Source organism: Rhinopithecus bieti, unplaced genomic scaffold, assembly GCF_001698545.2.
Source record: "Rhinopithecus bieti isolate Rb0 unplaced genomic scaffold, ASM169854v2 scaffold_56174, whole genome shotgun sequence".
Lineage (NCBI taxonomy): Eukaryota > Metazoa > Chordata > Mammalia > Primates > Cercopithecidae > Rhinopithecus > Rhinopithecus bieti.
In genome coordinates, this window is record NW_016824749.1 from 666337 (window position 1) to 683823 (window position 17487).

Sequence of the window (17487 nt, forward strand, 5' to 3'; positions counted from 1 at the left end):
TGAGACGGAGTCTCGCTCTGTCACCCAGGCTAAAGTGCAGTGGTGTGATCTTGGCTCACTGCAAGCTCCGCCTCCCAGGTTCACGCCATTCTCCTGCCTCAGCCTCCTGAGTAGCTGGGACTACAGGTGCCCACCACCACACCCAGCTCATTTTTTGCATTTTTTGTGGAGATGGGGTTTCACCGTGTTAGCCAGGATGGTCTCCATCTCCTGACCTCGTGATCCGCCTGCCTCGGCCTCCCAAAGTGCTGGGATTACAGGCGTGAGCCACCACGCCTGGCTAAGTTTTTTTGTATTTTTTAGTAGAGACGGGGTTTCACCATGTTAGCCACGATGGTCTCGATCTCTTGACCTCGTGATCTGCCCACCTCGGCCTCCCAAAGTGCTGAGATTATAGGCGTGAGCCACCGCGCCCGGCCTATCCAGAACATTTTGGATAGTGAGCGCACAGCGTGCTGGATGCTTCCCAGGCTCAGATTCACAGTCTTGGACTTGAACCTCGGTGTAGCTACTTACAGCTACCTGAACTTGGGAAATCTATTTAAACTTTCCGAACTTCAGTTTCTTTCTCTATCAACTGGCGATACTAATATTTACTTCACATTGTTGGTTTTGGACTTAGAATTAATGTTTGTGAAACAGCCCATGTGGCAGCCGTCCTGTTGCTGACTAGAGTCTGCACATGGAGCCACCAAGCCCAGGCCCACACTGACCCGGCTTCTCAGCCAGTTAGCCCAGCATCCACAGCTGGGGAAAGGGAGAAAGTTACAGGGAAGGTCAGGAAATTGCTAAGGCAATAACAAAAATCACATCACATAAAATAACTCTAATGCATTCTCGAGGGTTTTTCCTCTGATTTTGATATTTTTTGAGAAGAATGACAAAACTAACAGCTTCATACTGTATCTTCCCAATGATGAGAGCATTTTGGACGAAAATAGATGTGCAATGCTCATTTGATATCGTCTGATTGACATTTAGGAATATGTCACAGCCACGAGCAATGTGCAGACCTTTCTGTTATGCAACTGAGAAGACTGACAACAATGAAAATAAACAAAAAGTTAATTCTTAAATAAAGCGTTTACCCAGAAATGTTAGCGCATAAAGGAGGAAACTTTAAGATATTTCACCTATTTTTTTTTAAGGCTTCAGCACACTCATTTTAAAATGAGAATAGAAATCAGAATATTCCAGGATTATTTAAGTAGCTAGCTCATTCAATTGAGACCAAACCGTTTTTCGTTTAGCTATTGGTACATGAAATCTATGAAATAAGGGTACGCTGTTTAAAGGCAGAGCTGTGGGTAAAATATATCACATCTATTAATTGACATTTCTTACTTAGACTAGCAAGGTATTGTAAGAATTTTCAAAACATTTTACTTAAAATAATTCTAATCACTATTAGGATAAATCTTGTTTTCCTCCTTTCTCCTTATCTGCTTTCAGAAATCATAATTACTATAAGCCAGCATTTGTCAGCCTCCAAAGTGTTAACAATTACTGTGGTACAGACTTTCTTTCCAAAGTGCGGCAGTGACTGATTCAAAATATCTCAGGATTAATGTGCGGTAAGAAATTATTTAACTAACGTTATCCTTCATAAATGTAATTAATTAATTCTACCTTATTTGTTTAGAATGCTACTTGATACACAATTCTGTAGTACTTAGGGGGAAGTAGATGAAAATCTTATACATGTAAAGACATTACATTTTATTTATCCTTTACTTCCACAATAGATATATATGAATGCAGTTAAGATATAACAATAAAACCATAGCAATATAAAACCAATTAATACGATAAGTGAAAGAGATATACCTCATAATCTCTTGTTCATATTACTTATCTCTGGCGAATTTTGGACAATTTCTTCAAATGCATTTTACAATTCATGAATTCTCTTTTTGTTGTGTGGAAATTAATATTTAATGAGATTCACGCTTTTGATTTCTTTATCCAAGTTTTTTATATTTTCTACCTTGTTTTCAGTTTGCTATTTTAAAAAATTTAAATCAAGAGAAAAATTGAAAGAATAATAATCTGAAAGGTATATAAATATAAAACCTTCATGAGGATTCACCAGTTGGTAATGTTTTTTAAATTTTTGCTCTCCCTCTCCCTACACACAAACACACACACGTGCAGGTGTGTAAACTTTGTTTTGCTGAACCATTTTAAAGTTGCGGACAGAGATGCTTTCCCCTTACATCAGCGTGTATCTCTGAAGAGCCTGTACAATATACGTCCTTACCACATTAACAGCCTACATTCCAGAAGTTAACATTACTATAATAATATTGTCCACATTTAAGTTGACCCAATTGACCTCAAATTATCTTTCATACGTTTTTCTCCTCATCCGGGTCCACTCAGGGATCCTGCATGTTAATTGCTTTCTCATAGCCTGTGACAATATTGACAATAAACACTTACAGTAAGACGGGTGAGAAACATTTCAGCAGAGGGCATTTCTTTCTTCCCAGAAGAGCAGAGGCTGTGATCCTCAAATTCCCCCATTATTTCCCTTTTCTGGCAAGCATATTATTTTTTTCTAGCGTCTCATTTCATTTCGCTGAGGGATTCCTCTATTCATTTCGCTGAGAAAATTCCTCCATTCTTCATTTCGCTGAGGAGATTCCTCCATTCATTTCGCTGAGGAGATTCCTCCATTATTCATTTCGCTGAGGAGATTCCTCCATTCATTTTGCTGAGGGATTCCTCCATTCATTCACTGAGCGGATTCCTCCATTCATTTCCTTGTGGGGATTCCTCCATTCATTTCACTGAGGAGATTCCTCCATTCATTTCGCTGATGAGATTCCTCCATTCATTTCTCTGAGGCGATTCCTCCATTCATTTCACTGAGGAGATTCCTCCATTCATTTCTCTGAGGGGATTCCTCCATTCATTTCGTTGAGGGGATTCCTCCATTCATTTCGTTGAGGGGATTCCTCCATTCATTTCACTGAGGAGATTCCTCCATTCATTTCTCTGAGGAGATTCCTCCATTCATTTCACTGAGGAGATTCCTCCATTCATTTCGCTGAGGGGATTCCTCCATTCATTTCGCTGAGGAGATTCCTCCATTCATTTCTCTGAGGGGATTCCTCCATTCATTTCTCTGAGGGGATTCCTCCATTCATTTCACTGAGGAGATTCCTCCATTCATTTCGCTGAGGAGATTCCTCCATTCATTTCGCTGAGGAGATTCCTCCATTCATTTCGCTGAGGAGATTCCTCCATTCATTTCGCTGAGGAGATTCCTCCATTCATTTCGCTGAGGAGATTCCTCCATTCATTTCGCTGAGGAGATTCCTCCATTCATTTCGCTGAGGAGATTCCTCCATTCATTTCGCTGAGGAGATTCCTCCATTCATTTCGCTGAGGAGATTCCTCCATTCATTTCGCTGAGGAGATTCCTCCATTCATTTCGCTGAGGAGATTCCTCCATTCATTTCGCTGAGGAGATACCTCCATTCATTTCGCTGAGGAGATTCCTCCATTCATTTCACTGAGGAGATTCCTCCATTCATTTCGCTGAGGAGATTCCTCCATTCATTTCGTTGAGGGGATTCCTCCATTCATTTCACTGAGGAGATTCCTCCATTCATTTCGCTGAGGAGATTCCTCCATTCATTTCGCTGAGGAGATTCCTCCATTCATTTCGCTGAGGAGATTCCTCCATTCATTTCGCTGAGGAGATACCTCCATTCATTTCGCTGAGGAGATTCCTCCATTCATTTCGCTGAGGAGATACCTCCATTCATTTCGCTGAGGAGATTCCTCCATTCATTTCGCTGAGGAGATACCTCCATTCATTTCGCTGAGGAGATTCCTCCATTCATTTCGCTGAGGAGATACCTCCATTCATTTCGCTGAGGAGATTCCTCCATTCATTTCGCTGAGGAGATACCTCCATTCATTTCGCTGAGGCGATACCTCCATTCATTTCGCTGAGGAGATTCCTCCATTCATTTTGCTGAGGAGATTCCTCCATTCATTTCTCTGAGGGGATTCCTCCATTCATTTCGTTGAGGGGATTCCTCCATTCATTTCACTGAGGAGATTCCTCCATTCATTTCGCTGAGGAGATTCCTCCATTCATTTCGCTGAGGAGATTCCTCCATTCATTTCGCTGAGGAGATTCCTCCATTCATTTCGCTGAGGAGATTCCTCCATTCATTTCGCTGAGGAGATTCCTCCATTCATTTCGCTGAGGAGATTCCTCCATTCATTTCGCTGAGGAGATTCCTCCATTCATTTCGCTGAGGAGATTCCTCCATTCATTTCGCTGAGGAGATTCCTCCATTCATTTCGCTGAGGAGATTCCTCCATTCATTTCGCTGAGGAGATTCCTCCATTCATTTCGCTGAGGAGATTCCTCCATTCATTTCGCTGAGGAGATTCCTCCATTCATTTCGCTGAGGAGATTCCTCCATTCATTTCGCTGAGGAGATTCCTCCATTCATTTCGCTGAGGAGATTCCTCCATTCATTTCGCTGAGGAGATTCCTCCATTCATTTCGCTGAGGAGATTCCTCCATTCATTTCACTGAGGAGATTCCTCCATTCATTTCGCTGAGGAGATTCCTCCATTCATTTCGTTGAGGGGATTCCTCCATTCATTTCGCTGAAGGGATTCCTCCAGGCACCTATCTATGCCTTGGTGTATGGGTCTTACAACCAGTTAACAGAAAGAAAGACACTTGAGCTTCGCTTACACATGGGGCCAACAGATGCATGTTACCAAAAAAAATAGACAGCTGTGTGCTCCAGCTCTGTCCGCAGCAGCCCTGAAGGCAGTGGTGAGTGGGAACCACCCCTGGGAGCCGGGCCTCACAGAGCACCCTGACACGGACATGGTGCAGCAGGAGGAGAGGCTGGAGTGAGCGGGTGGAGAGCAGGTTAGCGGTGAGTGGGTTGGTCAGGAAGGAGTCATCCAGAAAGACTGGGGTCAGGGGGTCTAAGGTAGAGGCGTGCAAATGGACTTAGAGGACAGAAAAAAATAACGAGCATCTTTTCTTTTCCGACAAAAATCCATTCAGAAAGGGCATTGTTAAGTGTCGTTAAATTGCCCATCAGAAAGCATCCACCCTGCAGGGAGACGGGAGAGAGAGCGTGGTCTGCATGGTGTAGGAGAGCCTGATGCTTTCCATAACCATCTCGTTTGGTAGAAGGGACACGAACAGAGATGCCACTGCGTCAGGGATGGAGACTAATCATGCAGGTGACTCCTTCAGAGCCCTGCAGCCCTCCGAGGGTGACGACAGCTCATCCTCTCCAGCACTGACTGTCCTCACTGCCTGCTGGTCAGCACCACCCTCCAAGGGCTTACAGAAAGGGTGCTTGAAATGAAGTCCTACATAAATCTCCTCAAAGAAGGAACCTCCTTTATAATTAAGCAGGTGTGGTATGACCATGGTCTGTTGGTCTTTCCATTGACCACACCACCCTGAGCAGCCGGTCTATAGAACCGGCTATGGAACACTCACCTACAGTGACCGCTCACGACAACACCCTGTGGGCTGGGGTGCTACCTTAGAAATGAGGTCTATGCAGTGAATCAATATCCATTATCTGAAGCAGTGTCCTTACGGAAATTCTTGAGTCTGGAAACCAAGCCATGCATGGAGGTTTGGCCCCATTCACCATCATTGCAATGACCCACTTGTGGAATGCGTGCTTTTCTTCCAGCAAACGTAGGTGCTGCTGGAATAAGGGGTCTGGTTTCCAGAACATGCACCTTGAATCAGGGGACAGAATAAATGTGTCACTGATCCCGAAGCTGAACTACCACCTTGTCATGTCAGTCTTCCTGTGTTAGTGGCCAGTGGGAGAAGAAACGAGTTGCCATATTTGAAGCGTTATTAAACTCTGATTACCCTGAAAACCAAGTTTTGCTACTCTGCAAGGAGAGTAACAATAATAGGTCTAAAATCAGGGGATTCACGGACTATTTCTTGGTACTTAGTGGACTATTTCCACTAATAACCATACGCGGGCAACTGACGCCACTTTGGCTCAGCAAGGATAAAGCAAATAAGCGCTTTGCTACCTTGTGGATGATGGTCAGAGTTACCTATCAGGCAAGTAATCTAGACCCACTGCTGAGTGTGGAGCAGCATCAAAAGGCGCGTTCAAAGATGGAGGGAGTGAATATCAGTCACGATCTTGAGACCACCTGCAGCTGCAGAGACTATCTTACTACAAGCCTCTGATTTTGAATAATTTTGGGGCTGACCATCTCTGAGAGATTGTAATTAATCTAGGATATTAGTATATCTAAGTGGCGCTAGAGAGGAATTGTGCTTAGACATCTTCTATGTTTTGTCTCACACACGCTTGGTCTAAAATTTTGTTCCAGGTCTGCTGCACCAACCACATGCACACATTAGCCTGACAGCACCTTGTCTCAACTGCACTAGGAAGCTAATGCTTGCTAATGCCACTGTACAGGACTCTTGTAGGACTGCTCGGACCTTCTCATGCATGCACAGACCTCAGAGGAGGGGGAATAAAAACCTTTCTGGAAATCCTTGTCTAATGGGAAACTAAATTAATGGTTAAACAATGTCATTCTTCTATGTCTCAGGCAAACAATAATGAAACACAGGTGATATGGTCTCTTTGGAGTTCTGCCAGAGGGAAGGACTCTAGTTGCCCCGGGTAACTAGAATTATCCAGCTTCGCAGTCATCCTTAAATTGCCTTTTCTCCTTGTCCAATTCACTCTTCCTATCACACTATTACCTGCTCCTGTGACTTACTTCCCACAATAAACTACATGCCAGCAAACCCTCATCTCAGGTTCTGCCTCAGGGTAAGGTGCAATGAATCCAAGCTGAGATATCTATGAATAGGTGGCAATGTGATGCATGTGATTCATCTAGTAAACAAGGACTTTCCCAGGCAAACTGGGAAGTGTGTTCACTATGCCCAGGCAGGCTAAATACCAGATGTAAAAAAAAATCATTAAAACTTATAAACTCAGTATTATAGGCATAAAAGTGAAGAAAATCATAGATTCAATGAATGAAATTTCAATGTAATAAACATTTAAAAAAACCAATGTATTAGTCTGTTCTCATGCTGCTAATAAAGACATACCTGAGACCGGGAAATTTATAAAGGAAAGAGATTTAATGAACTCACAGTTCCACATGGCTGGCGCAGCCTCACAATCATGGTGGAAGGGCAAGGGGCATCTTACATGGCGGCAGGTAAGAAAGAATGAGAAACAAGCTAAAGAGGTTTCCCCTTATACAACCATCAGATCTCATGAGACTTACTCACTACCACGAGAATAGTGTGGGGAAACTGCCCCCATGATTCAATTGTCTCCCACTGTGCCCTCCCAAAACACGTGGGAATTATGGAAGCTACCATTCAAGATGAGATTTGGGTGGGTACACAACCAAACCATATCACACAGTAATTTTTAGAGTGACTGAACCATAATATTGTATTCCTTCATCCATGTACCAGACCACTTAAATTTGTTTCTCCTATGCTCTTAGACAGACATGGGATTCAAAGCTCTCATATTCTTCAGGCTTTCTGGTTATTGGTAGATTTTCCTTTATAATGACAGAGTAGACATAATAATGAATATTTAAACTTAACCACTGACTCAGTAGTCCCTGCAATCCTTTTGTGCTCAGTATTGAATTATAGGACTTGTTCGTATGAAGACGCCATTCCTTGAGAAAAATTGCCTGTCCTGCTCCCTCTTAACCATAAAACTCTTTGAAGAAAGGGGCTATATATTTAATTATTTGTATGTAGAGGGAATTTTAGAAGGTTCAGTTGAAGTTTTGTTTAGGATGGGGTATTAGACAGTCTATTTTCATGATATCCTGGTGCACCTTATGTGAGCCACACCGATGAAATGTATCAGAGATAATAACCACTACTTAGCATTAAACTCTTACCACATCCAGAGGCAGTGGGTAAGTGCTGCTTGCCGCTTCATCTCCAGTAACTTTCAGAGAGGAGAAAATCTTTATGGAGACAATAAATCAGGATATGCAGGTTTGTTTGGGTAATACTGGTGGGGTGTCAATGGCGTGAGGTTTTTTTTGCCTTCTCACCAATGCAAATGTGTGTGTGTGTGTGTATGTGTGCGCGTGTGTGTGTAGAAAAAGCTAGAATAAAACTAGTAGCTATTATGTGTCAATTTCAGGGATGGAGATAATGTGTATGGTAAGTGAAATGGTGTTGTAACCATACCACAACAAGAACTACAACTACCACCTGAAGTGTGTATTAGCTTGATAGAAGGGAATCCCATCAGGTTATGGGTAAGTCCCAGGAAGAACAACATAAATATGGGAGGAGGAAAACCGTTATGGTCCTGCAGAGAACATGTATAATAATTCAGGGCTCTTCAGAGCAGAAAGGGGTTTGTGGAGATAGAGCTCTTACCTTTAAACTGGTAGACACGAAGCCAGAGGATGGTAATACATGTACCTGGAAAATACATGTTCATACCAGGAACTTTGCCAAGTTTTAGCACTATGTGATTCTTTGTACATAATATATGCTTATAAACACTTGCTGATAATGCAGGTACTGGGGCTAGATTAGCTCAATTTAAAAAAAGAACCAATAAAATTATTTCCAGGATATGTGCCAGAAGCAGAAACACTGCTTAGGAGGCTGTTTCCCTGGGTCCTGCCAAAGTGGGCAGGAGTACCTTAAAATATTTTGATAATTAAAAAAAGAAAGAAAAAAGAACTTTGGAATTAATGAGATGTTTAAAAATGGTGACAAGAATAAGAAAACTAGAAAAAATTCAATAAACACATTCAGAATGCATTTCAAGGTAAAATGACCTTGCTACCTGTATTTTATATGCATCCCAAGAAAAACATTATAAAATTACAGTCACTATTGTGGATTTTGTCAGTGCAGGGAAGCGTGTGCCTCGTGGCACCATTGGAACAAGATAATGTGTCTCATTCTTAGTTTCCCAAGGGGACACTAGAAACTCAAGTTTTACTTGTACCAGGGGTTGGAAGCAGGCAAACAAAATATTGCCAAGTAAAATAATCGGAATTTTTTTAACGACAAAATAATAGATGCCCAGAAGATTGTTGACTGTCTGGCATACCAAATCACAGCTCAGGGCTTGTGGCCAAATTAGTAGCACAAGGCTGGGCTGATCCGTTCCCCCATCTCCCAGACGTTCACATTCTTCCTTTTTGACAGATATTTAATGAGAAGTAGTGCATACAAATACATCTTTATAAACTATTGTTAACAAAAGCAATTCCAGGATTTTGAATAAGATGAAAATAAGCTGATCAGATTCAACAAGCATTCATGTTAAAAATACTAAGCTGTTTTGGTTATGGTTTAGCATTATAATTATACAATGTCTATTTAATTCTCTATCTTAAATTTTTATGTCAAGAAATTGAAGTCCCTAACATAGAATTTCCCCTCTATAATTATTTCTAATTAGCCCTGCATATGTTTTATTTATGATAAATGCCATTTGCTCTCCTTTTAGTTTCTGGATTACAAATTCATTATGATAGCAGCAAAAAGTTTTGAAAGTATTTTTTACATGACATTTTTTGACTTGTATACAAAGCAAAAAATCCTCAAACTATTTCACAGTAAAAAAGAAAACGGCTATTGTTCGCAGGCTGACCTATCCAGATTTGGACTTTTCTATATTTTAAGGTATGTTTACCTTGGAATGGGGCTAATGTCTCCTAAAATTTTCTTGCTCATTTCCCTGCTGCCACCAGGAATTTTTAAAAAGTTGAGCACTTTAAAATGTTGACGTCTCTGATACCGTCCTCATTCAGAGTTACTTCAAGCCCAGCAGCAAAGGAGCGGAACCTGGTGGCTTCACACTTCTCATTTACTACCATGAGTAAAATACACACACACACAGCGAGAGAGAGTAATCGCCTACCATGTTTAAGACCTTCCCCAGGGTCTCCCACTGGATGTGTTGTGTGGTGTGAAGAGTGTGAATTCTGGAGTAGGACTGCCAGAATCCTGGCTCTGCTATTCTCTGGCAGACTGGCCTTGGGATAATTTCTTAATCTCTAAATATAGATTTTAAAATTGTAAAATGAGTCTGAAAACACCTGCCACATTACATTATTTTCATATTAAAATGGTCAATCAATGTAAAGAACGTATCAGGGCAGTGACTGGAACACAGCAAATACTCAATAAGTGGTAGCTATTATTACTTCAGGAAATGACTAGAAAATATCTACATATTGACTTAAGCATACTTTTTATTTTTCAATTTCAATGTGTATTTTAGATTCAGGAGGTACATATGCAGGTTTCTTCCATGGTATATTGCATGACACTGAGGTTTGGGGTAAAGCATACATTTTAAAAGTAAAAATGTTAAGTGTTTAAGAGAAAGGAGGAATCAGCAGTCAAATGTTGGATTTGGAGAGACTGTGGTGCACAATTGTGTGTGGAGAGGTGCTGGTGGGTATAATGTCTCCACTTCTTAAAATAGCAGAACGTTTTTTTTCAAGGGAAATATACTTCATATGGCTTAGGTAAGGTGACACTGCGTGCCCTCTCTTCCCACACTCTGGGGAGCTGACTTAGAACTCAGGCGGGTGAAACAGAGCCCTGACTTCCTCACCACTGTGTTTACATCAGAAAAGAGCCTATGGTTCAAATGCAGCTGATAGTTCTCAAAGATGAGATATTTAGATCTGGGATATCAGAGGCTGTATTAGTTTGTTTTGTATTGCTATAAAGGGATATCCGAGACTGGGTAATTTATAATGAAAAGAGGTTTACTTGGTTCATGGTGCTGCACGCTGTACAGGAAGTGTGATTCTGCCATCTACTACTTCATGGCGGAAGGCAAAGAGGGAGCAGGCATATCACATGGCAAGACAGGGGGTGCGGGGGGGCAGCTCTTGTGTGAACGAATAGTGTGAAAACTCACTCATCACCAAAGGGATGACAACAAACCATTTATGAAGGATCCACCCCCATAACCCAAACACCTCCCAGCAGCCCCATCTCTAACACTGGCGATTTGGAGGGAACACACATCCAAAATATATAAGAGGTAGCCTTTTCCTTTGGTATCACAAACCTGAAGGACATGTTGGCAGCCAACTTTTTCAGCAAATGTGGGGCTGCTCAAATATAATGCTTACATATAAAACTTTAATATAACACTGAAATATAATGCTTAAATATCATTCTTAACTATAACGCTGAAATATCATGCTGAAATATCACACTTAAATATAGTGCTGAAATATCACGCTTAAATATAACACTTAAATATAACGCTGAAATATAATGCTTAAATATAATGCTGAAATATCACACTGAAATATCATGCTTAAATATAACGCTGAAATATAATGTTGAATTATAACGCTGAACTATAATGGCTAAATATCACACTTAAATATAATGCTGAAATATAACACTGAAATGTAATGCTTAAATATCATACTTAAATATAATGCTTAAGTATAACGCTGAAATATAATGCTGAAATATAACACTGAAATATCACACTGAAATATAACGCTTAACTATAACACTTAAATATAACATTTAAATATCATGCTTAAATATAATGCTGAAAGACCGATAGTTCCCAAAATGGAGTGAGAGAAAAAACTCAATGGATTCTTTGAGCACCTGGATCTGACTGTGCCAGAAGCCAGATATACTACGGGACCATGCAATTTTGTGAATCAATAAACCAGCATATTTTCCCCCATGTTTTTCAGCGTTAAATTTCTGTCATACACGATCAAAAGACCATTGGATTAACATCTTGGGCTGCGATGCAGAATAATGTCATAGAGAAAGCTCTAGAATTGGAAGAGAAGAAGGAATTTCAAGTGTTGACATTACTTACAAGTATTAAATTAGAGGGAATAATTTAGATTCTTACCATTTTCCTTATTGTAAAATAAAGATGTCGACCTCTGCTTATCTTATAAATCTTGAGGAAGTTCAGTAAAGCAATGTGTATGATGGACTCTGCTATATAGGGTTACATTTTGTAGTCAAAATAACGGATAGATGGAGTCCTGCAGTTTGTATATTTTTTTCTCAAAGATTCGCTCCGTCGCGCAGGCTGGAGTGCAGTGCTGTGATCTTGGCTCACTGAAACCTCTGCCTCCCGGTTCAAGCAATTCTTCTGGGGCAGCCTCCCAAGTAGCTGGGATTACAGGCGCACAACAGCACGCCCGGCTAATTTTTGTATTTTTAATAGAGACAGGGTTTCACCATATTGGCCAGGATGGTCTCGAACTCCTGACCTCGTGATTCACACATCTCGGCCTCCCAAAGTGCTGGGAATTACAGGCGTGAGCCACCATGCCCAGCCTGGAGTTTGTACTTTCTAACACTGTTGAGAAATACACCTGTAAGCTGTGAGTACCCACCTGCCTTTACACGTAAACATCACGAGCACAGTAGTCAGCTTATGAACAGGATAGAATAGAATAGAAAAGAATAGGTGAAATCTTTCCATTTATAATACACACATCTGATTGTTTACTGGACATATAATTGCAAAATTTTCTTAGCAGAGTGATTGATCACAACCTTTAAAACTGTATACTCTGTCAAATTACCAGTGCTTTATTGCTACTGAGAAGCACACTAATGCAGCTTGAAGGAGGGAATCCTGAGGACGTTGCTGAGTCTCCTGCATGGACTTCACAGACTAATTCAGTGACCATCAGCCCTTCTGTTGCATTGTTAATGGTTCTTGCCTGCCCTGGAATTATTGAACTTGCATATGTATGTTTGCATATGTGTAATGCAGATAGCAAAGAAAATAAATATATTATTTTTTATATTTAATTTTTATATTATATAGCATATTGGTAACTTCAGTCTTCTAGAAAATGTTTGAAATGTGTTGGCATTCAACTAGAAGCAGTAGCTGAATTTTCCATTAAAAATTCAGACTCTAACATTGGTTTGGGTGATGCAGTGATTAGTGGTGATATCTGGAGCTCTGTCCCAGTTCTTAGAGTGCTGAAGTTAGAGCTGCCTATGCCATGTTCACTAGCCTATAAAATGAGTAGCTGGGCACCTGTCTGAGTTCAGTGATCCACAGCACAAATAACATTAAAGCTGAAGCCATGACTGTAATATTTGTGGTCTTGTCAGAAACGGCCTAAGTGGGCCAGGCATTGAAATTGATGCACTTTTCTCCAAGGCAGAGTTGAGACACTGATACAGAAATACGGCCCAGATGATGTCTTAAGGGCTGGAGCTGATCTCATTTCCATTTCCATTCCTCAAAGGTATCCATGTAATGCCTTTAAATTCAGTCAAAAAAGAAAATAGAAAGGTCTCATTAGTTTCCTTCTTGATCTTATTGTTGTTACAGGAAAGCACTTAAGAACTGAAATTACATTCTGTGCATGTTGAGAGTTGGTCCAGTTGAATCAAGTGTAGGATGATTGCAGGCCCTGAGTGATCTGAGGCCTGCAAGAGGAAGATACTGTCAAGACTCCATTTTCCACAATCGTCTCCAGCTTTGTGCTGTGCCCGGCAGATTGGAGGGCTGAGAATGTTTTACCACCCTTCATAAAGTCAGCAGCCGCAGAGCTGTGCCAGGGCCATGCACTACTATTGGGAGGTGAAGCTCGGGAATTAATTGAGAGCTACAACCATTAACACAAATCTTGACAGCATTTCAATCCAAGTGGGAAGTCCGACGTTTTAAGAGAGGTGTTCAGTAAGGACTTCAAAACACATTTCCACAATTACCTATACAACGCTGTAATTGTCTTGTTTTCAACTTTTTTTTCCCAAATATACTGTCAAACTAAATGGCATTGTGTGTGTGTGTGTGTGTGTGTGTGTATGTAGCTAGCTAGATGATAGATAGATAGATAGATAGATAGATAGATAGATAGATAGATAGATAGTAGATAGATATTTATATAATTTTAAGCTTGTGATATTACCGCATTTTGTTCTTCAGTAGTTTCAAAAGAGAAGCTGTTTATTGCATATACTGAAAAAAAAAAATCTTTTTACATAATCCTGCATCCTTATGAAGCCACATGTAGTATTTGGGGGAGTGTAGTTTGTTCCAGTGAAGGAAGATAGAGCATGGACTTACTTCGCAGAGACTGATCCTCCTTCATAAAGGATCTTTAGACTTTGCTTACATCATGCTTTGAGATGTTTTATTTCATTGATAAGAGCTACTATCTGACAAATATTTTATGTAAAATAAATTGACCATATTCTCACATGGGACTATAAATATAAAGAATTGAGTGATCACTCTTGTCCAACAAAATATAAATAAATGACTTGGGCCACAGTGTTTCTTGTTCTTAAAGGATTGCTTTTTAAAAATATTTTGGCCGGGCACGGTGGCTCAAGCCTGTAATCCCAGCACTTTGGGAGGCGAGGACGGGCGGATCACGAGGTCAGGAGATCGAACCATCCTGGCTAACACGGTGAAACCCCGTCTCTACTAAAAAATACAAAAACTAGCGGGCGAGGTGGCGGGTGCTGTAGTCCCAGCTACTCGGAGGTGAGGCAGGAGAATGGCGTGAACCGGGAGGCGGAGCTTGCAGTCTGAGCTGAGATCTGGCCACTTCACTCCGTCCGGGCTGACAGAGCGAGACTCCGCCTCAAAAAAAAAAAAAAAAAAAAAAATTCATTTTTGTTTCTTTAGAGTACTATAATAGTTGGGGCATAGGGAAACTCTGTTATCTGGAGTCAAGAGATTTTTTTTTCTACTTGTTTTAAGTGTATTAGTAAAAGTTAGTGTTAATAATGTACATAAATGAATCATCAATTTTCAAATAAAGTTGCAATAATGAACATTTATAAATGATACTATTCTGATCATTGTTTAATCCTTGATTTTCATGAAGCCCGCTGTAGGGTCAGAGAACTCAATATTCCTAGGACATCAAACTGAAAGAAGGGAAGACTTAGAGCTGCTCACCTTGAGGCAGGCTATGGATTAGGCAGTTATTCCAGAAATACCTTGATTTTCAAGCTACCCTGAGGACCCATCAAGTCCTTTTTTTTTCTTTTTATTTTCAGGAAGTCTAGCTGATGAGGCCTCAGGCTCTGGGTCCACAGGGACATGAGTACCTTAAGCTTTGCAGACTGTAGAATGACCTAGCCTGGCCACTTAGTCTGCACCATTGAAATTCCATCCATGAAGACTGACCTCTGCCATGATTAAAATAAGACGTGCTTTAAATCAAAGAGGTAAAATTTAGCATTTTATGTCCCCTCTGCCTGTGCTGAGGCATCTGAGCCATGAAAGAAGCAGTGAATTGGGCTAGGGCTAGGGCTAAGAATTTGAAGTAGTCACACCACGTTGAAAACTTGATCTCATAAAGAACATAAGGATTTATATCATATTTATCTACTTACTATAGTATCAAATGTGAAATCCACCATTGCTGGATTCTCTCCTTTAGGCTTATAAACAAATTGGTCATTTCTTTGTCTTGAACTGTCCACTGTACATTTAGACAGAAAAGGAGTTTTAAGGCCCTTTTCCTTCTTCCCTTATCACTTCCTACTGGACTGTGGATGTGTCCGGTGGGGACAAGACATAATAAATAGTATCTACTGAGCATCTCCCATGTGCTGGGCACTAAGCCTTGCATTTTACACAAATAATCTTACTTCATCTTTACAGTGAAATTGGTATCATTATGTCAATTTGGTAGATGGTCAGCTTACAATATAAAAGGTGAAGTGACCAGTTCAAGATGATGCAGTCCACGAACCCTATCCTCTGTGCTCTTACTGTGACATCTTTTGAGATTTCCATTCCCCTCTTAATAGCACATTCTAAATAATAGAATGGACTTTAATTTATGTTGCTTAGTATACTTAGCAGAACCTAAAGACAGAATATTCAGAGACGCTGTTCCCTCACTGCTTATGAATCCAGTGGTAGTATGATATTACTTTCTTTACAGATCCTCAAGTTAAGAAGGTTTAAAAAAATAGGTGTGATGATGCCAGGAAATATTATATATATACATATGTATGTGTGTGCCTATGTGTGTGTGTGTGTGTGTGTGTGTGTGTATATATAAAATCTTTGACTTTTCAATGCCTTTGGGCTCAATGGCTTGAAAACAACTTACTGCTACTTCTAAAAGATTAGACGGCAGACATTTACCCTGGAAGTAAAATAGTAGCTTAGCAACCATGGCTTTGTATTTGTTTAAAGCCATTTGGAAGGTGGAGAATCATTTTCCACCCATGAAACATTTTGCTTATTAATGAAGAACGTTGATTCATTGCACATTGTAGACCTTTTGGCGTTTTGTGTTAGACAAATAAACTTAGGCTCAATTTGATGGAAGGAGAGTTATGGGTAGAGATGCTACTTATGATCAAGTGTGACTGATGCCATAAGAAAGAATTTGTCAGCCTCACTAAGAATTAAGAATCTGGGCTATTAATTCTGAGAATGACAGGAGTTGAATTACATGTTACTTAGAAATGCGGTTGTTCAAATATGATTCAAGCATCAACTGCTTCTTTGCAGTTCTCGTTTTGATACTCTATAAATGATTCATATTTGGGATTTTACACCATGCTTTTGAAAAGCATAGCATACATTCTGTTACCTGTTGCTCCTTATGTAATAGGTCAGCAAATGTATATCAGCCTCCACTACAGACCTGCTTTATGCTGAGGCTGGAAGCGGTGCACATGCTGGGACTCTGGAAGCTTGGTGTTTCCGTTATTATAGTTTACAGTTCAGAGCAAATATTAGGGTTGCACAAACATTTTCATTTCTAAAAATGGCAGTCACTTCATTTCTGCACCATTATTGAACATATACTCAAGGTAGTTTTGTTGCCAAATGAACTGAATTAAATTGCTAACAGTGAGGTGGTTGCATGTTAATATTTAATACTTTGTCCAATACCATCACGTTTGTGTTATTATGAAAATCACATACATGATGATTATACTTTCAGAAATTGTTTGCTTTCTTCTGCTTTTTCTAATATTCTAATTTAAATATACTAGTCTTGCAAAGTCTATAAATTGTTTTGGTAAACAACAACACCAAAATCCTGCCCCACTTACTTTCTCTCTCCCACCTACAAAATCAAAGCCAATGTTATGGGTCAAGCTGGCTCGTGCGTGGGGATCGCGGCTCCTTTTGATGTCTCGTGTATTTTGAAACATGTGTTGCCTGCACCAGTTCTTTTAACTATGACATTCTATGCAAGTGTGGTTTGAGGTTGCTCATACAAGTCCAGGCATGATGCTCAAATTCGGCTGTTTGTTATGTATTACCAAAAGCCAAGTGTGTATGCTTCATTGCTTTGGAAAAAATGGATTTAACAGTAGCTCAGCAAAGCTTTATGATATTGCTATTTCAAATCATTTTGGTTCATTGATCAAATAAAAGGCAATTTGACTTGTTTAGCAATATTTAAATGAAAGGGATATGTACTAATCTTTATGCAATTATACCCTCT